Source organism: Crinia signifera, chromosome 12 (genome assembly GCF_055691185.1).
Source record: "Crinia signifera chromosome 12, ASM5569118v1, whole genome shotgun sequence".
Lineage (NCBI taxonomy): Eukaryota > Metazoa > Chordata > Amphibia > Anura > Myobatrachidae > Crinia > Crinia signifera.
This window is the reverse complement of record NC_139228.1, coordinates 19,563,502-19,590,445: the sequence shown is the minus strand read 5'-3', so window position 1 is coordinate 19,590,445 and position 26,944 is coordinate 19,563,502. Positions and strand designations below refer to the sequence as shown.

Here is a 26,944-nt window from a genome sequence, read left to right as displayed (position 1 = left end):
CATCTTTTGCACCTGGGTGTTCGTTGATTCGCAACCTCCAGTGAAGCCATCTGTTCTGGTTTCACTGGCTTCAGGCACTTGCTGAACGTCACGGTCCTGGCTTCAGGCGCTTGCTGAACGTCGCGGAACTGGCTTCAGACGTTTGGTGAACGTCGCGGTCCGGGCTTCAGGCGCTTGCTGAACGTCAAGGTCCTGGCTTCAGATGCTTTCTGAATGTCACGGTCCGGGCTTCAGGCGCTTGCTGAATGTCGCGGTCCTGGCTTCTGGCACTTGCTAAACGTCACGGTCCTGGCTTCAGGTGCATGCTGAATGTCACGGTCCTGGCTTCAGGCGCTTGCTGAACGTCACGGTCCTGGCTTCTGGCGCTTGTTGAACGTCGCGGAACTGGCTTCAGACGCTTGCTGAACGTCGCGGTCCGGGCTTCAGGCGCTTGCTGAACGTCAAGGTCCTGGCTTCTGGCGCTTGCTGAACGTCATGGAACTGGCTTCAGACGCTTGCTGAACGTCGCGGTCCGGGCTTCAGGCGCTTGCTGAATGTCAAGGTCCTTGCTTCAGATGCTTTCTGAATGTCACGGAACTGGCTTCAGGCACTTGCTGAACGTCACAGTCCTGGCTTCTGGCGCTTGCTGAACGTCACGGTCCTGGCTTCAGGCGCTTGCTGAACGTCACGGTCCTGGCTTCTGGCGCTTGCTGAACGTCGCGGAACTGGCTTCAGACGCTTGCTGAACGCCGCGGTCCTGGCTTCAGGCGCTTGCTGAACGCCGCGGAACTGGCTTCTGGCGCTTGCTGAACGTCGCGGTCCTGGCTTCTGGCGCTTGCTGAACGTCGCGGTCCTGGCTTCTGGCGCTTGCTGAAAGCCGCGGTCCTGGCTTCAGGCGCTTGCTGAACGCCGCGGAACTGGCTTCAGACGCTTGCTGAACGTCGCGGAACTGGCCGTCGTCCGTAGTCTGAAGCATTCCTGGACTAGGTGGTAACCCTATACATAGGTGAGTTACTCTATGTTGCTGGGTCAGTAATTATCTCACCTGCTTCCACAGGCACAAACCCTCATAGCATGAACTTGTGGTGGCACTTGAAGGGTGGAGTTGAGAACGAGGTATGAAGAATGGACCAATACAAATGTCAATTTCCTTGAATTATGTTTAACTAAGATAATTTCATGAGTAATGAGAAGTTAGAGTACTCGTGGTGCTCTGTGCAGGAAGTCCCTTGACGCATTGAGATCTCCATACACACTGTCTCTGTTTGCTGCACTTTTGATGTAACCGGCTTATTTTATGGTACTGCTCAAGGGAAAGTGTTAGCCATAAAATAGAAGTATTTGTTCTACCCACCGTCCCCGCTGCTAGAATAAGCTCCACTCTCTCAGCTTTGTGTCCGCTATTACTTGAATGAATAGAACCACTTACAAGTTACTGGTAAACACAACAATGCATTGTAAAGATGGGAGATAATTACTGATGTGCTGCTGAGAGCAAATGTAGCCTCCGCTTGTGAAACACATGACCGGGGCCATTTCCAAAAATGTGTCTCTGAGCATCCTTTGCCAATACAAACATATTGCTGTTCTCGGTTTATGCATTTGATCTAAGAAGCACATTTGGAAAGCTAAAAGAAATGAACGGACGGTAATAAAAATAATTGCTGACAACAGAGGCGGCTGTGTTGGTGGCTGAACCAATAACGTTTGTAAAAGAACAAAACAATTGTCTCTATGGGCAGTCTGGTGCCGTAGTGGTTAGCATTGCTGTCGCACAGCATTGAGGTTGTGGGTTGAGTTCCTGACCAGGGACCTTATTATATTATTATCTATATTAGGTTATATTCTGCCAAAATGTTCACTGCCTAGCGAACAGGTAAACGAGGCCCACACACACCTTCACCCCAGCCATGTGACTCCCGCATTTGCATGTGAGGGGATGTGTACGCCTACACATCTCCTCGCATGTGTCCACACAGGCCAAAAATCCATCTAGACTGAGTTTTATCTTGGCCGAATATGGGGCGGACTCCGATGTCATGTGATGATAGCCACCCGCCACGAGCAAGTATCGACACGTGTGCATGTGCAGGGGAACGCCCAGTGTTTTGTTGGGCACGCCCATAAAATGCTAGCCGTTCCTATGATCCAGCCCCCTACCCGCCCCCATTCCTCACACTATGGAGGGAACGTCCCAGTGAGTGTGAAACTCACCAAAAGGCATTCGCCCAGGGGGTTTGCGCATGCGCAGGCCCCCACCATTGGCTGGGGGACTGAATTGGACCTGCAATGGTGGATCACCCCCCCCCCCCCCCCCCAAAAAAAATTGTTATTGTGGCCCAACCCCACACTTTTCCATTGTGGTAATATATTGTATAGCAGATCTATGGTGCCATATTTCTTCCATGCAACGCCCCCTGCCTCGCTGATCTGGCTGCCCAGAAGTTGTCAGGAATTGTATTACTATAGTATACAGATGGTTCGCTCTTGTCGCGCTGTCCGCCAACCCTCTATACCGCTTCCGTACCCCATTCTCCACTATGGATGCACTCACGTGGCCACTGGCCCGCCCTATGCCAGCACTCGCCAGCTAGTGAAATCTGGTGCACTGGTGGCAAGGGAGTGTCTGGCTCCATCTGTACCTATGTTTTTCCTGCTGCTTTTAATCCGTTTTATAATTATCTTGATTTTCCTGGTATACATCCTCTGGACTGTGTTCCGTGTATATCTGTTCTTGATTATTAGTTTGAGGTACTGTTTAAGCATAATTAATTTTTCTGGTTGTATCGAAGTATACATTTCAGGCAGGCATACAAGGAGTTCATTTACGTTGCATAGGTACAGTAATATTAGTTTATTGATACCAGCTATAATATAGTTCATCATTCATCTGATCCACCCGGCTTATTTGAGAACTTTTATTACACAGATGACACATTGGAGTAGGCATGACTAGCCGAGTCACAGATACAGTTGCTCTGTGTCCCGCCACTAATCAAGTTATTTGATTGGTGGCAACTAAATGTGATTAGCATACAGAGGCGGAACTACTATTGGTGCAGCAGGTGCATTGCATCCGGGGGCCCACTGCTGCCCGTCACCCGCTTCCTGTGACCCACTGTTTTTGCCTGTCACACTCTGCTTGCCACTGCCTCTCTCTATCGCCCATTGCCATGTTGCATATTATGAATTTGGGTTGGGGTGGAGGAGGGGGGCCAAAATTATATATTTGCATCTGGGCCCACAACCCACCAATTCTTCCACCGTTAATATTACATTATACAGTGGACACTTAATTTTCAATGAATTTATATAACAAATGTGAGCAAAGCTCGTGATAAATAAAAAAAAACAGCGCAAAGAGTTTCTGCCTGGGGGGGGGGACACTGTCACAAGAAGCTTTTACTGCATATACAGTAGCTTACCAGGATACAGAGTCAAATACAAAAAGAGTGTACCCACTGGCGAAATTCCCAATAACTTTTTTCACACTTACACAATCATAATATCAATTCTTTTTTTGTGGCTGGTCCTTATTATCTGAACAAAAAAACTTTAAAACAAGGAGGACCATAGTGCACATGGTTCTAATGTTCTGTAATAGTATACAAGATGACCATTATCCGCCTGTATTATGCATACAGTTGAAAGCATAATAGATTTGTGTTTGGTTGCAGTAACTTTGTTGTTTTTTGTTCTATGCCGGAAGGCAAATTTTTTTGAGTTCTTGCAACCTTTTAAGTTTCATTGTGACTATATATCATCTGTATATATGTCTAGGGTCTGATTGTGTGTGTCCGAAACACTGTTGGCAGAGTGAAACTACATCTCTTTCTCTCTTACACATACACAAACACAGAGGCAATCACAAGGTAGCAGACTAGCTTTTGAAGCATTTGCTTTGAGCGGGCTTACTAATGTGTGTGTGTGTATGTGTATATAATATAGATAGATAGATAGATAGATAGATAGATAGATAGAGAGAGAGAGAATACCAAGGCGCAAATATTCCTCAGATGTACATCAAATATCCTTATAGTGTGCCGCTCTCAACACAGGCCGGACCAGGGTCTCAATCAGAAGAAACTTGGAAAAAGATGAAAAGAGCGCACCATGAGCCAAATGGTAAACAACACTTTACTTGAAATAAAAGCTCACATACATTAAGGATTTAAATGAACAGCTTGCCAGCATCACATGGGAAGGTAACAGCATGCGGTGTCAGGAATAAACAGTCAAACCGGCGTCCAGCGTCAGGTTGCCGCACTTCCGCACACAGCTGATATGACGATCCTCCACACACTTGGACATAACTCCGCCACTCCCAACGCGTTTTGTCAATGGACTTCCTCAGGGGGTGTGTCCATTCCAGTACAGAATACTCTTATATAGCTGAATTGAATTCGCTCCACACAGATGCCGGTAATTACTTATAATACATAGAGAGAGCAAGAAAATCAGGCTATTACTTATATACTAGTAATCGCTGTTCATACAGCAAGAAGCCACACATAAAAATACATACATTACATTCATATAGACATATATAATACATAAAAATATGCACCGTATATAAAACGAGCATATCTCCGAATCATACAATATTTATTTAATCATACATAAAAACCTATCTCACAATAAATTCATACATTGTATCGACAAATTCATATATCTAAAAATAATCTCATATAAAATCCATAATGACATGAATACAAAAGACAAGAGAAGAAAGAGAAAAAAATATAATTAGTAACAATTAAATAAACAGACATCGATCTAATAAAGGGGTTAATTAATCCGGGAGCTGACAACACTAATGCACACGGGTGTCGTCCGCTACCAAACGCCTATAGACAGAACTCATGGCCCGAAACGTTGACCCACAACTTCTTGTGTCCTCAACTTTATTACCCTCTGCGCCGTGCAGACCTGGAAAACTTTACGAGTACCCTCACACTATACTTTATACTTATCCTACCCTGGATCGTGTGGCACCAAAGTTATTGCTTCAAATACAGTGAGTGCCGGGAATATCTCTCTCTATATCTATATCTATATATCTATATTTTTTTTTTTTTTTTTCTGATTGTGACTAGTGCCAGTGTTACCATCCATGAAGTGATCATGACAATGTATCCTATTAATTCCGTAAGAGGAGGTAACGTATCGGAGACATGTGCCCTTTGGAGATTTCTCAGTAAATAGCACAATCTATACAAATGCACTTTAACCCAGATCCTAGCTGTCAATTTTCTAACACTGTTTTAGAAAATAAAAGCCAACATGCAATTGGTGCTATGGATTTCAGTACCTCTGAGAGGATTTAATTCAGTAGTCCCCAAAGTGCATTAGACAGGTGATGTCACTAATGGTTCAGTGACATCCAATGACATCAGTGACAAATACAACCAAATCCGCAATAAGTACTTCAAAAACACATAGATCTGCGGATCTTATGTATTTGTGTATGAAAAATGTGTGTATGTGTGTGTGAGCGTAACAAAAGGATAGGCAGGAAAATAAGTCCCGTTGTTTTACCCAACACACAAAATATTTCGGGCTAATAGGATCCAACAGTATGTGTATCTGTGTGCTTTCTAATAACAGTTATTGTATTGCTCAGTGTTTATTATGATGTGGCGGTTATTGTTTGGGAGCAGAACTACGTTTTCTGAGTAGATTACTTCTTGTAAGAGATTCTACTAGAGATCTTCCGCTCTGTTATGTGATTTTATTTATATAGTTCTGGAGATGGTAGTCACTATTTCTTTATTGGACATAATACCCATAGAGGTTATTGAGCAGGGAGCATATACATAAATTCTGTACTGAGGGCCTGATTCAGTAACGTTCGCTGGTTAGCGAGTGGCTTAACGCCAAACGCAGAGCCGCACTATCGGTCCCTAGAGTAAATTCGCCATATTTGTACGTAATTGCACTGTATATGGAAAACATTTTCTGCTGTTAGTAAGTATGGAGAATGAGATGTAGATGCACACTGTCCGGTTTATGGTGTACCGTCCCCTCTCAGGGCCACAGTGCCTGTAATGAGAGGGGGGGGGGGGTGTTTAATAGATTATCACTCACCACTGGATGAATACAGTATAGGGACATTCACAGTAAGGATATAGCTTTGGGGTAGCCCAGCATCTCTGAAAGTGCTAGGCGTGAAAATGTGAGTGACTAGCAGTGGTGTATTCAGTCGCGTAATTATAGTCCTGGCCCCCCCGATAATTTCGCAGCTCCCCCCCGGCTGCACATGACCCCCACGCCCCCCACGCAACGAATAACAATTAACTATGCGGGTCTGTGGCGGTGGCGTTACAATAGTCCCCCGGCACCCGCACTTACGCAGCGCCTCCCCGCTATCGCGGGGGCTGTTGTTACGCCACTGGTTGTATTTCAAAACCACTCCCCTCCCAAGAAGGAACACCCAATTTTTAGGAGTGCAAACTCTTTCCCTGTAGGCATCCTGCCTTCTCTAGAGTGACCACTGGCATCTACATGTGCAATTTCCTTCGATACATTTGTAGCATAGTCTACTAACTGAAGCACATGGGAATGTTATGTAGGGTACACAGTGTCTCGTCCGACCCGCTCACGATGATGCGGGGGGGGGGGCACGACCCGCTCACGATGTGCACCGTGAGCGGGTCCGATCCGATAGCGACCCGCACCCGGCTGTATGGTCGTCATTGAGATCCTACCTGCAGCAGGTAGGATCTCAATAACGACCGACCCGCGGGACCGCGCAACGGATCGGTATCGGTCCACACCAGGACAGAAAAGGGCCCAATCACCACACAATCTACATCCAATTGGTCGGAATTGGATCTAGATTGAGGGAATCGGGCCCTAGTCGTCCTGGTGTGTACCCAGCATTAGACAATAATTGAGAGGATCGGAAAGATTACTAATTGTTTGGTAAGTAGTAGTACAGCTTTATGTAAGTCACAGCAATCCTTCATGTACGCTGTACAAAGTGATAGCAGAGCAGGCTGCTGTGATTCCCAGTAATGGTTCAGCCCTGCTGTGTAAAGGCATCATGGAAATGTAAACTTTGTCCCTATGACCTATGTAGAATAAATGGTGTCTAGTTTCTTGTTACTGTTATACTAATCTTGTAAGTACATACCTCCCAACTGTCCAAATTTTCACGGGAGAGTGACATTTTATTTGATGATCCTGCTGCCAACCAAAAGGCAGTAGTGTCCGGCATTTGGGGGGGGGTTGGGGGGTATAGCCAAGAGCTCACAGATGCTGGGCATGCCCCCACAGTAATTAAACTTGGGGCATGATTCGCAATTGCAGCATTGCCGCAAAGCCACATCCCCTTTTAGTGAGGACACACCCCCTTTTCTACAGCAGTCCTGCTTCCTATTTTACAAAAAAATAGGAGGTATATAAATGTATGCTGGCTTGGTATCAATTGTAAAAAATGACTAGCGGTCATTGTCCTGTGGAAGTTGCAGATTTCACACGTCCATGGCAGCCCCGATGTTGTGGGCGATTGGTTTATAAGTTTCTGGGATGTAAGGTGGCTGTAGTGTACTACGCCACTGTCACCGTGAGCATAATCTGTGATTGCTGTGTGCTGCGGAGATTGGAAAGCCCCCACTGGCTGCTGCTGCTGCTGGCAGTACTTGTCTATTTCGTCTCAATATCAGACTCTGTCACCAGCGCCAAACTAAAGTGCTTCTGTGTCTTGGCAAGGTGTCTACATATTTTTATTCTTCGTCTCCTTCAACTCTGTTTAGAGGACACTACGCCAAGATGTGATATTCATCAAGTGTTAGAAAAAGGAAGCAAGCGGTGAGTAATGCCAGCCTGAATGATCAAGCATTGTTTATTAGGAGTTGTGCCAATGTATAAAGTGCTAAAGTAGCAAAAACTGGCAAAATATAAAACAGTCTCTGCTGCCTGCAAGCTGGCGCGATGATCACTACCAATACGAGCTGACTGGCGCTGTCATTGCTTGGATCTAAGATGCTTTTATGATGATGACAATGCTCTGCATGACTGTGAAATTATAGAAGTAGACCACAAATAAAATAGTCGAGTGCGTCATACGGTGAACGGCAATATTGTAAGCGTTCATTCAGCACCATACAAATGTTATAGATGGACAGGAGAAGTACATATATATTACATTACATTAGGTATACATTCTCTAAACCACTAGAACCTATTAATGTCTCTAGTAGTGACTGGAGAGAGTACAAACAACGGGCCTGGTGACAATGGTTTGCAGTGCTGTAAAGAGACGGTTCGGTTTAGATTGCCAATGACAACTGTTGTCCTGAATTACTATTAAAATAATCATGTTAGTTATAGCCTATTTACACCGCCACAAAAACCTGGGGTTTTCCCTCGTGGACTCGGGTCAGCGGGGGTGTAAAAGGGGTTAACCCGTGTCCCTTTACATGGGACTTCTACCCAAGCCCTGACCAGGGTAGAACACGAGCAGGACCTGGGTAGAGGGCAGTGTAAACGGGTACACCAGGTCTTCCGACTCTGCTCCCGTTTACACCAGTAGGGAAACCCCAACCTCCCGACTGCAGTGTCCTGCGGTGAGGATGGAGGTTGGGCGGAGGGCGTGCACACAGCATCCGCTGTGTCTGCTGTACTGTGCAGACAGCAACGGAGGAGGTGAATGGATGCCTGTGTGCGACATCCATTCACCTCCGGGGGGGCTAGGGAGTGCACGGGGGCTGGGCTTGCCCTCAGCGCGGCTATGACGTTGCAGGGGTCCCGGCTATGACGTTGCAGGGGTCTATGGGCGTGCCCACCGTTTTCATGGGCACGCCCATGAAATGCTGGGCAAGCCACAGCGGCCGGCCCTGGCTGCTAATCATTCTGCGAACGCCGAAGGCGGACGCTCCTTGGATTTGCACATGGGCAAACACTAGTTTTGAAATTAAAAATAAAGTATGGTAAGCATAGCGGTTACATACAATATATAGTGGTTTATTCTAGCACAATCTGGTCTGTACATTAGTGCTCAGATACATACCAGACTCTGCCAGAAGCAACAAAGCAGAGAGCGACACCGCAGGCAGGAAAGAGGAACTGCACAGGTTTTGAAAGGTGCAGGGCTGCTAGAACACTATTGATGCCAATCTACTCCAGCTCAAATCATAAATGTTACAAGTCCTACAGTAGTTTGCACTCTTCCTCCTGCACATTACTTCAATCAATGGTAAATAACATAGCAGTCACCCTACTCCACCTGTACAATACTTAACCGTTGGGAAATCACATTGCCTCCAGCACCCTCTTAAGCTTGGATATACCAGCAGTTAATGAATTTCCCTCAGCTACCGGGCACTACAACAGATGTTGCCTGTTCTGTTAAAGCCTCAGATTGCCTTAATATTTATAAACATTTAAAAACCAAGTTCCTTAGGTAGGTATTCAACCCTGACCGATATTTCCGATAGTTGGAAATATTGGCCAGGACCTATTCCATCCCTGCATTTTCCGGCCGGGACTCGCCACGGTTATTTAAAAAGCTGAATCTGCATTGGCGGAAAGGGCGAATTGTCAAATTAGCATTCATTACCGCCTAAAAAGAAAGAATACCTAAGAAAACATTGGGTGAAAAAGGGTGAGAGAATCAGAAAGTGAGAGATTTGGTGAGAAATCTCCAGGTTTTTTTAAAGCGGCAATCATTTACATTGTTGCAGTGAAAATGATTGCCGCTTTTAAAAATATGAGATTTCTTACCAAAACTCTCATGGCCCTAACTGTCTATTCAGCAAAACATGCTCCGGCTTATACTGGCAAAGTTGCAGGGCAAAACTTAGGTCCTGATTCAGGTTCGCCCGCTAAGCAGCGGTCGTTCGCTGTCTAGTGAGCAGATAAGCGGCGCCCGCCGGGCGAACTAACGCCCGTCCCAGACTCCAGCGAAGGTCAGAAAATGAAAATTTGAAGCAGAATCAGGCCCTTAGCAAATCTGATCGTACCAAGCTACAGTGGCGTAACTATAAATTTAGCTCCCCCCCCCCCCCCCTGCCAAAAAGTTTGTGGGCCCCCCGGGCTCCTCTCCAGCATGTTTCCCCAGTGTGTGATGTGATGACATCACACGCATAACGGAGAAGCTGAAGCAGGAGAGTGGAAGAGAGACCAGCATACACTGCTGCTTCCCTTGGCTCCGACTCATCCCAGGCCGCCCTAGCAGGTCCATCCGCCCGCCCATCCTGTACACAGTAGCCAATAGCCAGCTCTGTGTGCAGTCAATTGAATCAGTGGAGTGGATTTGTCGTCTCTGCCATGGCCGCACCCACGCTGCGGCTGACGCCTCCGGTGTTCACCCAGCGAGCAGTGGCAGGCAGCAACATGTCAGTGCATCCAGTGGGTGCTGGCGCCCACATAGACTCCACTGTGGCTTGCTCCCCCAAGCAGCAGCTAGGGCTGCCTTACAGTAGTTACACCACTGCCAAGCCAGTATCATCAGGACAGCTGATGTCCCAGCAGAGGATAAATATGGGTGAGGCGCAGATTAATATCACCGCGAGTGTAACAAACAGTATACATATCGCCGCTGTGGGCAGAAGTCACAATCATTATGGTAATACGACCACAACGTGGCACTGTGCCAGACACTGATCTCATTGGTGAATACATTATTTGAATTAGACGCAGCAATTCTCCCAGTCTTTATTTTACATACTGTATGCAGAGAAGGCTCCATGCAAAGATGCCTTTCATCCACCATGTGTTATACGTGATATTTCCAGATCAATAACGCATAAACAAGCCCTATTATACAAAGGCTATATTCTCGTTTTTAAATAATTTTTCAGTCTATTAATAAATCCATTTATTGTTATTATAGAGACAGATGTTTACTAGTGGCACTTCCTCCCCTGATGTTGCAGTCGTTATAGCTCACCCACGCATGCTATCTTGTTTCCCTTATTCCTTCTCTTATCCTGCGTCATCTATTGCAGGGACATTCCTTAATTTAATTTCCTGGGGCTCCATAGAAATGTTTCTCTAATGACTCATTAAAGGTAAAACAGAGCAGAGGATGAGGCAGACAGCTCCTCCTAGTTGCAGATTTGCTTTAGATCTGCATGTAATGCACAGAAAGCTGTGAGGAAGTACTACAACACTAGGGGGGGATGTGCTGTCACGCAGGGACCTAGGGACTGCAGATTACTGACAGTATTACAGAAACCCTGCGCCCCTCCAAAAATGGCCGCTGTCATTGAGAAGACACACCAGAAGCACTCTTGCACCTCTAGCAGCTGTCTCAGCCATGTACTCACCCCTGGCAACAAGCATGGAACCCCCCTATGGCAATGATCATGCAATGCCCCTTGGCAACAAGCATATAATCTCCCATGGCAATGAGCATGGAACCCCTGGAAACAACCATGGAACCTCATATGGCAACAAGCATGCAATTCCCCCTTGGCAACAAGCCTGCAATGTAAATCAGCAGATTCCATACAGATGGCCAGACCATGTGCCCCCACAGCATCGACTCCTTCAAACCACCGCTTGGGCTGCAGTACCATCGTTACGCCACTGATTGGAGTCAGGAATGAATTGTGGCTTCCTATGCCTATCCATAATATCATTCATTAAAATGTTAGCATAATAGAAAAATATGCAGACTACTTTACGCATATACATAGATGGGTCTCATAGGTACAGGGTGTTGGAAAGTTTAAGGTGGTGCTAGGCTGTTCGATAAGGGCACATTCACACACATCCTAATTTAATTGTGATTTTAAATGACATCAGATGAATGTGCGGTTGCCACCAGTGGGTGCTGAAATGTTAACAGCACCTTTAGGGTTTGATTCTTTCGATATAGCCACTACTGGCTCTTTTAACTAGTGCCCCGGGCAATGGTCATCCTACTGAGATGCCCACCGGTCGCGTGGCTAATCCACTGCTGTGCGTAATAAGAAGCATCACTTTTAGCACCATCGGAGATCGCACCAGCCCTGTGGAGGGCACAAAACTCCATCATAGTTGACATCTGGGATGAACTTACATTTGTAAAGAGCCCCCCTTCCCACCGCATAACAACATATATATTTATCAATATATATAGAAACCCATCCCCCCCCCCCCCCCACCCCACAGTGCACTTAGCACACTCTTACTGTAAATTAGCTGTCAGGATCCCCACCACTTGGCCCAGCTTCCCGCTGCTGCTGAGCCTCCGCGCTGCCTTTTAGAGTCTCGCCACCTCTGAGCCTGCACGCCGCATTTAAATTGGTTCTAACAGGTGCTCCTCACTTGCAGTGCGCAGGCGATATCATGAAACCTATGTCTAAACCATCTAATTCTCCCCCATCGATGGCAAAACTTTTCTACATCGGTCAGAAACCATGATTTTTAATTATCGATGGTCAATGGCCATCCCTATTCAGAGGCTTCAGCAGCTATTTGCATGGCACTTGTTCTCGATCTACGCGCGGGAGCCCCGCAACCTTTTGGCCGGCCCCGACACTCATGAACCACATGGGTTTTTTTAAACAGTTCAAAACCAGGTAAAAGTCATCCATCCACAGAATCTGTAAAATTCATGAGTGTGCACGGACAGTACTATAAATTGTATTTTATTGTACTGTAATTGTAAAATGTGGAAAAGACGTTAAAATGCATGACTAATCTGTGCATTCACTTTTATCCATTTTCCCAGCATGTACTGTAAATGTTAATGATCTTTAAATGTGAGACCGATTAAGTTAAATGGATATTTTGAGGATTTCATTACGTTAACAAAAGGACGTCCATAAATGTAACATTACAGTCAGTGGCATAGTGCCAAATTTTGCACACACACACACCCCTCTATTGCCTGTCCACGATCCTGGCTGGGTGTCGGGACCGCAGATCTACTTGGCACTCCTAGCCTCCTCCGGGCTCCAAGTCCTTATGACAAAATGTCCCTCAAAAAATGTCCGTCCCCTTACAGCAGACCGTTTAGAAGGATGCTAGAGGAGGCCGCTGCTGTCCCCTCTAGCAACCTAAATACTGTCTGCTGTAAGGGGGCGGACATTTTTTGAGGGACATTTTGTCATAAGGAGCTAGGAGGAGGCTAGGAGCGCCGGGACGCAGAAAAAGTAGGTCCCACACTACTCACCGCCTTCCCGCCACAGCGCGGTTTGCCACTGATTACAGTATTTTTACCCAGTGGCATAACTAGAACTAGCAAAATCTTGAACTCCCCCTTCACAACTTCCACCACTTTGGCACCGATAGTTAAAAATAAAATAAAAATAACCATATGAAAATAAAGGACAAATGTGACAATACCAGGATAAAGGTGACAGAGACAGGATAGGAGAGGGGTGACAAGGACAGGGCAGAGGAGACAGGACCAAGACAGGGACATGACAGTAAGAAATAGGAAACATTGGACGGGCATGAAAAAGGTGAGATTGACAGTACAGACCTGACAGGGAAGAATGTAAGGCTATATAGTAGGTGACAGGAACAGGAGAAAAGGATGACAATGATATGACAGTGGGGACAGTGACAAAATTGTGGGGACAGGACAAAAGGCAATGCACAGACGTCAGGGACAGTACAGAAGTGACAGAGGGAGGATAGGGGGTGTCAAGACTAGGACAGATGGAGCAGAGTAAGCATTAACAGTAGGGTCTGAGCAGGGCCAGATTAAGGAGGGGGGCTCAGGGGGTCAATACCCCTGGGCCCCCTTCTATCTATGCCCCCCTGTGGTCAGCATGTATTTTGTTTTATCTTTTAACTAAAGGTTTTGTGCATGGGAGTGGGGTAGTGCTGCAGATTCACCTATCTGTTAATGTGACAATGATTAATGGTGCCGAGCATCGGGAGCCAAGGCACACTGACTGCACAAGTGTGCAGTGTATTACTGGGAGTTGACCCATGAGACTGTGCACAAGAGGTCACTGGCTGAGAAGCTTGTGCTAAGCTCTGTATGATGGAGCTCATCACATGCTTCTCAGGCCCATGGAAGAGAGCAGCAGCAGTGGCCTTGTCATGGGAGGATTTTTAATCTGAGGCAGTGCTGAGCCTGTGAGGTTTCCAACAGAGTAATGTACAAACACAGGATTTTCATGTGGTGTGTATATAAAAAGACCAGAATTTTAGTAAATGCAGATAAAATCAGCTGTGTAATTGGAAGTTCATATGCAACAAAACATAATTGTATACTCAACGTAACGTAAGCGTTTCAGTCCATTGAGGACTTTCATTAGGAGTTTCACAACAAGTACATCTATCCAATGGTAAGGCACAGCGTGGACCACAGCAGGTTCCTACAGCAATATATATATATATATATATATATATATATCCCCCACCCTGCAGTTACCCATTGACCAAGTTTATACTGCCTTTACTTTGTATTTTGTCAGTGCACTATTCTAGTTTGCGGCCAGTAATGACAAGTGGGAGGGGGCTCCCCTGTCTAAAGTGACTCGGGCCCCCCGAAGGCTTAATCCGCCCCTGGGTCTGAGCACTAGAAAGCTGCTCACAATGTCCTAGGTACTGTACAAAGTGCCATGAAAACCTGGGTTTTATGTAATCCAATGTTAGTCTACAAATTTGATTTAGGTCTCACTTTATGTCTCTCTAATATCTCTGTATTCCTATTGGTTAATATACAGTAGGAATGTTGGCAACAGTCTGTGTGTTTTACATCCCAGATGACATTCTGGACACGTTCCGTGCTCTAATGCAGCTCTCTGGGTAATGGTAATAGAGGCTTAATGGAGGCATAGAAAGGGTGATACGTGAACCACACATAGGAGAGTATCTTACATTATGCTGCAATACCTCTGTGCATGCAGAATGTATGATCATGTATGACCTCACAGTTTTTTCCCTCCTTTACATTCCAAACATTTTCCAGTTTGAAGAATCTTATAAATGAGATACAAATCTGTGCACAAGAACAAGACGCAACAATAAAAGAAGCGCAATACATAATGTTGGTAAAAAGAACTCTAAAATCATCCCATTGCGGCAAACCCAGGTTTTGCTGACCTAACTGATGTTAAACTTCTCCATTTATAGTTCAGTCTTGTTCCGCTGAAATATAAAAAGTCTCAACCATTTTATTTTATATTTTAAGATGATTTCAGTGATAAGTGCGGAGTCAGTTTAGTGATGTTCCGTTCAGCATGAATCTGCATATGACCCTAGGACCCATTGTCCTCGAAAATGACAGCAATATAAGTATTAAACTTGTGTCCCTCTCTAATGTCCGACACATGGTTCTGAATATTACAGTCATTTACCTCTACAGTAGGACACTGTAACTTTCTCAGCGTTTCAAAATTCTGACTCACTGTAATAAAACTATTAGTGTGATTTCCAGTATCATTCTGCCAGAAGAAAAAAAAAGGACATTCCATTAAGTGCTAGTTTAAAGGGTTTGGTGCATTATAATTAGAAGGTGTTGCTTATCTAGGGTATAGGGGGCATTCAATAAGGGGTTCCGAATTCAATGTTCCGGCTGCATCGAGAGGCTGGCAGTTTTTTTTTAAAGGTCGAATATGTTTTGCTGGAGACAGCCGCGGATGCGGATTTGACGTTCCATGCCCATCTCCAGCAAACCATCTTTGACTTTTTAAAAACAGTCGAAACGGACAGCCTTCAATGCTGTAACAGCATTAAATAGGCTAGTGCCAATATTTTCACCTGTCGGAAATTTCAGCACAGATTGAATACACCCCATAGTCTCCTATTTATCAGATCCCATCTTTTTAATGTGAAATGATTGTTGCATTGCTTATGGCAATATGGGCTGGTGGGATGGGATCTGTAAGAAGAAAGAAGTGCTACAGAACCCCATAAGATGGCAAACAAGCCAGTGGCGGAACTTGTGGTTGGTGAGCCCAAATGCAAAAATATATTTTGGGGCCCCCTCATTGTCCAACCCAACCCACGTTCACAATATGCAACATGGCAGTGGGTGACAGGGAGAGGCAGATGGTGACAGGGAAAAACAGTTGGTTATAGGAAGAGCACCTGCTGCACCAATGGTAGTTGTGCCTCTGGGTCAAGCCCTGGAATTCCTTGTATTCTGGAGTTTGGTGAAATTCACAGTGTAGCAGCCCCCATTGTAACCTCTGGGGGACTGCAGCAGACACCTCCGATCTCTGCTACAGCCCCCTGTATGTGCATTCTGTTGATTCTTAATATTTGCAGGTAACCTGCAAACTCCCCTTGATACAAAGTATGCCTGTATGGAGATCTTTTATTCTCACCTTACCACGTTATGCTTTTCGTGCATCGCTTTGGCTTTTACCAATGGAATTCACCATTGCTACCATCCACCGTTATTTAGAGTAAGCAGGCGCAAGGCCATCCTGTGATAAAATCAGGTCTGAATAACCGCCTGATAACGCATGATACTGTAAATTAGTAGGGGGGAATAATAACATTTTTAACATGCATTAATATTGTTTAACTTAATGAAGGTAACAAAGTTATTCAAAACCTTTTAGATGAACTTTAAAGGTATTTATTCAATTGATGTGGAAACTGCCATCTTGCTGAAAAGTCTGCAGTTTTTGCCATGAATAGGTCGGAAGGGGTTCCGATCTATTCAATGCTATCTGTTTTGGTGAATTGCCAGAATTGTCGCTAATCCACCTGCTTTTGCGGGAAACAGCCAAAACCGAAAGGTTTTGGCCATGTTTCCAGCAATCTCAATCCGACTTAAAAAGATGCCGGATTGAGTCAGGGAGGACGGCGCCGGGAGAGCAGCATCAGCTTACACTGCACCGTCCTCCTGTCCATTGCCACCCGCATCCTCCGGCCACCCCCCGTCGCCGCCTGTACCCGACCCGCCGCACTCACCTGTCCCACCGCCGGGCCGGGTGATAGCACCCAGCCCCTCCCTGCCTCCCACCACCGCCTGTTGCTGTGCTCGGGTGAGCATCAATCAGCGGCCAAATCTGACATCCGGATTTTGCCGCTGATTGAATAATGGATGCCGGATCCATTCTGGCAAAAGAATGTCGGAATGGATCCGGCATCAATTGAATATACCCCAAAGGGGAGCGGCGGCCTGGACATGGGGGGTATAGTAGTAAATGTGGTCCGGCACACCGGGAAATCGCCCAGTTTCCCCGGGGCCCAATCCGCCACTGGCTGGCAGAGTAGGCCATATGTGTCAATTCACGTGCTCATGGTTCATAATGGTAGGAACCGCTGGGAGTAGTAAATTAGCTATAATAAAACAGAAAAGTGTCGAGACACTTTGGGGCTGTGAAAATAATGATGTAAGAATACACTGGGATATATTTAATTGTTCCAGCTAAAGAGTTATTACTCTTCTTCTTTGTAATGTTACCAATTTCTCGTTCCCATAAGAGACCACAGTCACTATTGCTGTTTTGTAAAAGGATTTAGACCATAGACAATTATGTATTAAAAAACTAGTTATGGTTTTAATATACTGTAGTTTAGATGGAGACATCATTTTGTTCTATGGACTTTCATGTGTCATGTTTGGACGAACAGTCCGTTAATTAGAAACAAACTCCCCATATTTCTGCCCAAAAAGCCTGCAAATATGACATTGTGTAAATAGTTACACACTCTGAAATGTACAAAAACAAGGTAATTAAAACTGGCTCACAGTTTTATTGATTTATTTTAAAGGAAACTATTCAGATTGAGTTTATGGCTTCATTCATTAGATTAATTTTGCAGAACAGACTTCTGGGAAATGTATTGTGCATGGCGTCTATTACAGCTATTGCTTCACCCACTAAGTTTTAAAGTACAGGTCAAGTATACCTTATCCCAATATCGGTTATCCAAATTATTCTGGAAACCAAAGTTTCTGTTTTTTTATTGTTTTCTAAAAACACTACTGGGGACAGGATATGTAATTGGCACTACTGGGGACAGGATATGTAATTGGCACTACTGGGGACAGGATATGTAATTGGCACTACTGGGGACAGGATATGTGCATATGTATCCCTGGCACTACTGGGGACAGGATATGTAACAGGCACTTCTGGGGACAGGATATGTAACAGGCACTACTGGGGACAGGATATCTAACTGGCACTACTGGGGACAGGATATCTAACTGGCACTACTGGGGACAGGATATCTAACTGGCACTACTGGGGACAGGATATCTAACTGGCACTACTGGGGACAGGATATCTAACTGGCACTACTGGGGACAGGATATCTAACTGGCACTACTGGGGACAGGATATCTAACTGGCACTACTGGGGACAGGATATCTAACTGGCACTACTGGGGAAAGGATATGTATCCCTGGCACTACTGGGGACATGATATGTATCCCTGGCACTACTGGGGACAGGATATGTAACTGGCACTACTGGGGACAGGATATGTAACTGGCACTACTGGGGACAGGATATGTAACTGGCACTACTGGGGACAGGATATGTAACTGGCGCTACTGGGGACATGAGATGTAACTGGCACTACTGGGGACAGGATATGTAACTGGCGCTACTGGGGACAGGATATCTAACTGGCACTACTGGGGACAGGATATCTAACTGGCACTACTGGGGACAGGATATCTAACTGGCACTACTGGGGACAGGATATCTAACTGGCACTACTGGGGACAGGATATCTAACTGGCACTACTGGGGACAGGATATGTAACTGGCACTACTGGGGACAGGATATGTAACTGGCACTACTGGGGACAGGATATGTAACTGGCACTACTGGGGACATGAGATGTAACTGGCACTACTGGGGACAGGATATGTAACTGGCACTACTGGGGACAGGATATGTAACTGGCACTACTGGGGACAGGATATGTAACTGGCACTACTGGGGACAGAATATGTAACTGGCACTACTGGGGACAGGATATGTAACTGGCACTACTGGGGACAGGATATGTAACTGGCGCTACTGGGGACATGATATGTAACTGGCACTAAACATGTGCAGGAAAATGATTGCTTAGTATCCAAATTCAGTGCCTGAGATAGTACACAAACTTTGTTTCATGCACAAATAAAACATTTGTGTACTTCATGTGTTTATACAATATAAATGTATTTCGTGTTCACACATGTGTCCCGTCCAATAGGTTTGTTTTCTTCCTGTGGGGCCCAATGTGTTTTTCCCTGTGTGCCTTGGCAATTTTAAGTTTGATGTGCTGCGAGTTGAAAAAGGTTAAAAATCCCTGCCCTATTTCACTAGGATGTGGCTTAGCTATGTTTCTATCTTCTCAGCATGTGATTCAATAAAGAGACCTCCTTAATGGCTCAATGATAATAAATGATTGGGGCTTACAGTATGTTAACACTGGGGGATTTTGTTTGCGATTCGATTGGAATCGAATCGAGGTGGAATTGAACAGCACGCAAAACGCAGTTGATTATATAGCACGGATCTGTACTACATAGGCAGGTATTCAATGCCGGTGGGGCATTAAATACAAAGGGGGTTAAACTGCGAGGATCACAGAAAACCAGTGATCCTCGCTGTTTAACCCCTGCGCCGGCTGCTCGCACTATGCAACGTTCCGGGGGAATCCTCGCAGTCACAGAACGGCGAGGATTCCCCTAAACTGCGAGAGCCGAGGCTAGTGCAGCAAACTCGCTGTAATTAGCCTCGATTCTTGCAGTTTTTGGAGGCACATTCGCAAATTTGCGAATGAGGGGGGTCAGTTGAATACTGACAGGGTGAGCGGTGACTGCGAGCAAAAAGTCCTGCTCGCAGTCACCGCTCGCCCACGGCATTGAATATATGCCTTTGTCTTGCCTGCACAATCTATTTTACTCTTCGATTCCCACTAAACAGGAGAGCAGATCGGGAGAGAATAGGCATCGAATGAGGCTGAAAACCGTTCATTCGATTTCGACTAATCAAAATCAAACACAATATCTCACTGTGTGTACACTGCATTACTCCCAATAACAAATATGCAAAGAAATTTCCCGCAATCAGCAAAACATACGTTTTACAAATGTGAATACGCCCATTGGCCCTTTGAGTCAATGTTTCTCCTGCTGGGATTTCAGAGCCTCCCATAGGCTTGCTATGATGCAGGATTCCCATCTTGGGACAGTGCGTGTCAGCCATGGACAGAGCTGTTCAGTGTTGGGTAGAGTTTTCTGGTTACTGTGTTAAATGCTAGGAGACCACCACGATGCTAGAGACATGTATCAAACATTTCAGAAAGATAATGTGATAGCAACCAGCTTCAAACTTTGTCTAGCACAGTCTCTATAAAATTAAAAAAGCTGATGGGTTGCTATGGGCAATGTCTCCACTTAAGCTCTCTGAAAAGGTTGATACGTCACATGAAAGAGTTTTGAACAGTTTAAAGAGGCTCCATATGGGGGACCAAGTCTCACCATTTCCAGAAAAAAAAATTAGCCTAACCCCACAAAATGTATGTTATATAAATTGGGGCACAAGCTCACCTCCAACAGAAAGTCAGAGTGGCTATGTCATGTTAGGAGCCTGGGCGCATCACAGCGCGGTGGCCAATTTGATTGGCAGTGCATCGAATGCTTTGGTAGTGTCAGGCTGTCCTGAAGCCCCGTCCCCTTAAAACTAGGGATGGCCATGGACAGTGGCGTAACTAGATTTTTTGCGCCCCCCCCCCCCCCCGCCGATATCGGCAGCGCGCTTCCCCCCCCCCCCTCCCCCTAGCCATCCCACCCACCTTCCCAAGTGAAGTTAAACACCCCCCTTAACCTTAAATTAACAACAGGTTCTATGTCCGAACGCCCATTGCACATAAAGCCACATGCCATAACGCCAATAACACATAAGGCAACACACCGTAATGCCCATTACACATTGTGCTACGCGCCGTAATGCCAGTTACACATTTATGCGGTAGGCATAGATGGACAGGGGGGAGAAAAAGGTGGACAAATGGGTGGTAAATGGGAGGGAAGGTGCATAGATGGCGAGTGGGAGGCAGATGGGGCATAGACAGAGAGTGGGGGCATAGATAGAGGGTGGGGGAGGGGGCATAGAGGGCAGGTTTGCATAGATGGGCAGAGAATCATATGGGGGCATAGATGGATACAAGGGGTAGATTGCAATAGAAAAGAAGCCTAGGAAGCATGAAGATAACGCATAGCATACTGTCCCCAGCACACTGATATACAAACACTTACATAGAACATGGTATAAAGTACACAGACAGATCACCAGCATATACACATACATCTTGTGTGGTTGAGTTCTGTTACATGCAGCAGGCCCCACAGGATCACCAGGGTGGAAGGTGGGCGCTTGTTCCAAGTGAGCCATAGTGAAGTAATCTCTCTCTGACTGGGACCCTTGGGTACAGCAATCACCAGACATGACCTCCCTGGTCTCACCCGCCCGCTCCAACCATTTCCGTTCCCCTCCTCTCCTGCGCTCCGCTCTCGTGTTCAGGGCTGTCAGGGGTTGTGCGGCCAACATTGCACAGGGTGGAGGGGAGCAGAGGACAGGAGCGCAACAGGGAATCGACCGTGGCTATTTTGAATTCTCCCGCTGGACCGAGAGACAGTAGGAGCTCACGGCCGGCAGCCAATAAGAAGCCCCCATTGCTGCTCCTTATTGGCTGCCGGACCGCAAGCTCCTATTGGCCCGCGCCTCCTCTAGCATCCCAAAAAACTGTCTGCTGTATGGGGGCAGCCATTTTCTGATAGCTATTTTTCATTAGAACTGCAGGAGGAGACGGAGCCAGGACAAGATCTGCGCTGCGGCCGGGACCCTGAAGGCAGTGGCGGCAGCATGCGGAGGGGTAAGGGGTTACTTGGGTGGGTGGGTGGGAAGGGCTAGGTAGTAAGTTGTAACTATAGCCCCGCAGATCGGCGCCCACAGTCCCTCAGCGCCTCCCCGCCACCGCGGGGCTATAGTTACACCACTGGCCATGGACCATCAATGATTTGAAATCATCAATGGTTTATGGCCAATGTCGAATACTTTTGCCAACGATGTGGGAGAACCAGTTGGTTTCCCTTCATCGATGGCAAAGGAGCACCGATGTTTCTGGTTTGTTTGTTTTTGTTTTTTTCAAAGTGCTGGGACACTGAGCATAGCTCCGCCCCCAAGTTCTGATTGGCCCACGGGCCATTCAGTCACATATAATGGATGACCATCGATAGCTAAAACTATAGATGGTTATCCATCAAATAGTTTACTAGTATCGATGACTGGGTGCAGAATCACCATCGATGGCAAGCATCGATGGCATCTGCACCGATGACCATCCCTACTTAAAACTATTTTGAAATTCTGTGTTGTGCATAGGCACTATGCAATTATACATATCCATGCTGGCCAGCTCCGCCCACCCAGTGACACCTGTTCATCATGCTGTAGCTTGGCAGGCACTGTGTACGATCATACAGGATGAGTCCTGCACAGGTGTGGGCTATTTTTCTGCAGGCTCCAGCAGGAACTGAGGCCCTTATTCTAGTTCACTCTTTCTGACAAAATATTTCTTAGATGGACAAAACCATGTGCACTGCAGGTGAGGCAGGTGTAAAACCCCACCCAAATATAATTATCTCTGCACAAGTAACACCTGCCTCACCTGTAGTACACAATATCTAAGAAATATTTTGTCAGAAAGAGTGAACTAGAATAAGGGCCTCAGTTCCTGCTGGAGCCTGCAGAAAAATAGCCCTGCCCACCAGTGAGGTGTTCGCAAACCATCAGGATTAAGTAGATCTCTGAATGAGGCCCTGAGCCCACAGACAGGGCGGCCTTTGTTGCTGTAATGGCTAGAGTCACTGTAATATGCATAATGCTCAATATCTTCTTCATTTAGACAAACGGATAACCAGGCTGCCACCAACACAGCAATGTGCCGAGACCATTCAATGTCTCCCGAAACAATAGGATATACTAATTATTGATATTATCTCTAACACGTTTAATTACAGTAATTATCACAGAGTCAAGAGACTGTCACGTATTATCCCCCAGTACCTCTTGGCGCTGTGTCATGGTAGAATCGTATTAACTGGGTCACCATTATTCCCTGCACCGACCTCTCACACTTTGTGTGATTGATTAATGTTACAGCGAAACCAGTTCTAGATCCGCTCTTGTTCTGAAACTTTCAAATGCCATTTTAATTAACTGATAGAATTGACGTTGCCTTTGCTTGGGATTCCTCTGGAGGGTCGGATTGCGTCCAGGAAGAAAAATCAATTTTGAGGGGGAGAAACATTTTTATTTGCCGTCAGTCTTCCATCAGTTTTCATGGCAGATTCTACCAGGTTTTTCTGGTCTACCTATATATTTAAAGGGAAAGTGTTACCCATGAATGGAACAGATGGGTCTGATTCACACCTGATCGCACGGCTGCTAATATGCACATGTGCGAATGCATTCTGCGAGTATCACACTCATTGAGGTGTTTGCACAGCAGGGGAGGGAAGAGGGTGGGCACGGGCCACCTGGGTCGGTGCCTGCTCGGGGCCGGCGGCACCAGTGCCCGCCCCCTTTCCAGCAGTCTCCGTTGGGAATCAAAGTCAGTCTAGACGGACTTATTTACGGGCAGGAAAAAAAGGATTGGATGGTCGGCGGCCAATGATTTTTCACTTGTGCGGCCGCATGCGAGGTCATGTCTAAGCGTAAACATCCCCTTGCATGCAAATGCGGGGATTCGTGCGGCAGGAGGCGTTTGCCTGTTCACTAGACTGCGAACATACGCGGCCTAGCGAACAGGTCTGAATGAGGCTCAAGAAGTCTTCCTGCCTTTCTTATTAGGTATGGCATTTGCAGCTATAATTAGAAGAGGTCATAATTATGTCCTGGGGTGATTTATAGAGACCATAAAACTGCTGCAAACTTAATGATTGTTTTAATCGAGCGGAAGCAGACACAAAGATTTACCGATAATCTCTATCCTATCCCTTCCCCACAATCCTTATTTCCTGCCCATTTATGTATCTGCAGTGTCTCTGATACTAACGCTTGGTACACACCGGATAAATACCAGAAACTATACCAAAACAGGGTTCTAATTTTTTTGCTGAGCGCTGGAAGGAACCAATGAACATTTGATTTCCAGAGCGCGCGCGCGCGCGCACACACACACACACACACACACACACACACACACACACACTACTCAGTTCCCATTCCTATCTGAACGATCAGTGTCTTTAAAGATAGGCACCCTATTACATTTGGCCCCTGGTGTTTTTTTTTTTTTAAATGTACTATGTCAGGTGATGTTTGTAGACACGTGCCGGATGGTGCTTAGTATACTGACATCGGAATACCGACTGTCGGAGCATCATAACACACCCGTAGACACTACCAGTGTCAAACGCAGGGTTTTTAGAGGGGGGTTTCCAAATGTAATCCAAAATATCCCACTCTGCAGCGTATTTGATTAAGTACGGGAGTCTGGTGGAGAGGTAACAGTCCTGAAAATTGGTCTTTCTATACACTGGATACAGTATGGAATACAGTATTAATATGATACAGTACATCTGGTGTATAGTACAGGCTGCATCAAACATTTAAAGAATATTAGTGGTCAGGAAAAGGTTAAACACATAATAAATACACAAACATAATAGAACCTGTACTGCACTTTCTAAGCTCACAATCTCCCACTTCATGGTAAGGCTCCTGTCTCTTCATCCTGGCAGCTGCTATCTGGTCCATTGCAATGTTTGAGGGCTCAGATGCACACATACAGTAAATGTGGTAGAAGAAGCTGGTACACTGGGCATGTGCAGTAGCTACGCTCTGTGCCTTACACTGCATGATGTGGTGGCAACTCTACTGATCATATTATATACCAGTGTTATTGTTGTCATAATTTAAGGCACTTGCCAAGAGACAGGGGGATTCCGGGCAACCAGAACCCCCCCCCCTGTGTTTGCCTATGACTACATTTACTGCACAATATCAGCTCAACAAGACCATATGTTGGGCGTCTTGTTCTGGAATGACCGTCAGCACCGGGTGCTGAGTACAGACTGTGCAGTAACTGTACAGGACAGCTGAGAATTGGCTGTTCGGCCAGAATATTGCACAGTCTGTACCTTAGAAAACCTGCTGGTATTAGCTACTTAACATCTAGCTGCTGTGATTACTAACAATGAGATACTAGCGAGGAAATACCAATGAATTTTTAACCTAATGCAGATTTATTTTATTATTATTACTTGATGCAAATGCTAAATTATACCTCCCAGCTGTTCTAATCATGGAATCACGTTTACAATACACCAGGCTGCCCATGCCCTCTGTCTGCCGTGAACAATTCCTGTGCGCGTGGTGCTTATGAGCTCACACAGGTCACGTTTACCATGGCACCTAGCTGACAGTATTCCCAACTGTCACATTTCAAAGACCCACAGGTGACCTGAAAAACATGAACTGTGAGGAGCACTGCAATAGATTATTATTACCAGTTAAACTTATTTATATAGCACACACATATTCCGCAGACCGCAGTACTCTTACAGTCACATCTGTCCCTGCCCCAGTGGAGCTTACAATCTATATTCCCTACCCATGTACACGCACACTCAGACATTCTAGGGTTAATTTTGTTAGGGGCCAATTGACCTACCAGTATATTTTTGGATTACCCGGAGGAAAGCACGGGGATAATATACAAACTCTGCACAGTTAGGGCCATGGTGGGAATCGAACCCATGACCTCAGCGCTGCGAGGCAGCAACACAAACCATTACGCCGTCCGTGCTGCCCATAAGATTATACGATCATGCATTATTTTCCAATAATGCACATAACTACTTACAACTGTCGCATGTAACCATATCCAGCTGTAAGCACTAGCTGCTAGCATCACTCACAGAGAGACTATAGACAGATAGCAGCACATCTCTGCCTTGCTGACAGTAGTGCATCACTATCACACTGCCAGCTGTGCATCACTGCCAGCTGTGCATCGCTGCCTTACTGCCAACAATACTAGCTATGCATCACTGGAAGCTGTGCATTACAGCCTCAATGCCAACTGTGCATCAATGCTAGCTATGCATCACTGCCTTACTGCAAGCTGTGCATCACTGCCTTACTGCACATCATTGCCAACTATGCATTACTGCCTCACTGCCAGCTGTGCATTACTGCTAGCCACACATCGCTGCCTCCTTGCCAACTGCGCATCACTGCCTCACCCATACACATTTCAGATTTTTGTCCTGGTGTCACAGACATACACATTTCTGACAGAAACTGTTTTATTCACAGTTATCCGGTTTAAATAAAAATTCCATCAAATATGATTAAAATGATTTAGCTAATACCAAACTTTTTTCCCCTTCTAACCATTATCTGTTGCACCCTATTTTATCACACCATGAACCATTGTATAAGACACTGCCTGATTACCCTTAGGCTGCAGCCTAGGGTGCCAGGGTGGGGACGGTGGGGGGTGTCTTGCAGGTGACAGCTGAGGAATAAAATGAAGGCCTAATTTATTGCATGCATGTTAGCCATCACCCGTCCCGATGTACTGTGGGGTTAAAGTTCTTAAGGTAACTACAATGTAACTTACTGATGGAACCATTACTTTATGTACATTGTCCTACAGCGCCAGCTGGGCAGCCTAAAGTCTCCATGACATGCCACAAGCACTAGATCCTACATGCCAGTGGTATATATAGAAAAAAAGAGAGAGCAGTAGAGAATATGCCAGTGGTATAAACTTCGTTACATGCACACGGGCAGTATGATTGACAAGTCCCTGAGCGCCCATACACATGTGTTTAGCAGCTATACAAGGGGAGCTACATGTGTATTAGCCTAGGGCACCTGGAACCTTTAATCAGGCCCTGGTATAAGATATTGGGTGTACCGTCATGGTGTGATGCCCGCACGCCTTCGGTGGTTGAATACCAAGGTATGTGCTTGTATATAGTTATTAGAGCGATAGATAATCACAAAACATATTCCTGATACAGTATGTGTGTGTGGTCTCTTGCAGTCAGCTGTGCATCCATTAGAATTCCCACTCGGAGCTCTGTG

The 26,944-nt window shown here is 45.8% G+C and overlaps 1 protein-coding gene and 1 long non-coding RNA gene across 6 annotated transcripts in view; one reads left to right on the top strand and one right to left on the bottom strand.

Annotated features, from left to right (window-relative positions):
• LTK (leukocyte receptor tyrosine kinase) overlaps positions 1-26,944 on the top strand; it is a 156,861-nt gene that overhangs the window by 39,230 nt on the left and 90,687 nt on the right. The window lies entirely within an intron of this gene.
• The window catches only part of LOC146050176 (uncharacterized), a 135,371-nt gene continuing 112,551 nt past the window's right edge, over positions 4,125-26,944 (bottom strand). For all 5 annotated transcript variants that reach the window (XR_014466275.1, XR_014466274.1, XR_014466273.1 and 2 more), the window contains exon 4: positions 4,125-4,651. This is a non-coding gene — a long non-coding RNA (uncharacterized LOC146050176). The remainder of the gene's footprint in view (positions 4,652-26,944) is intronic.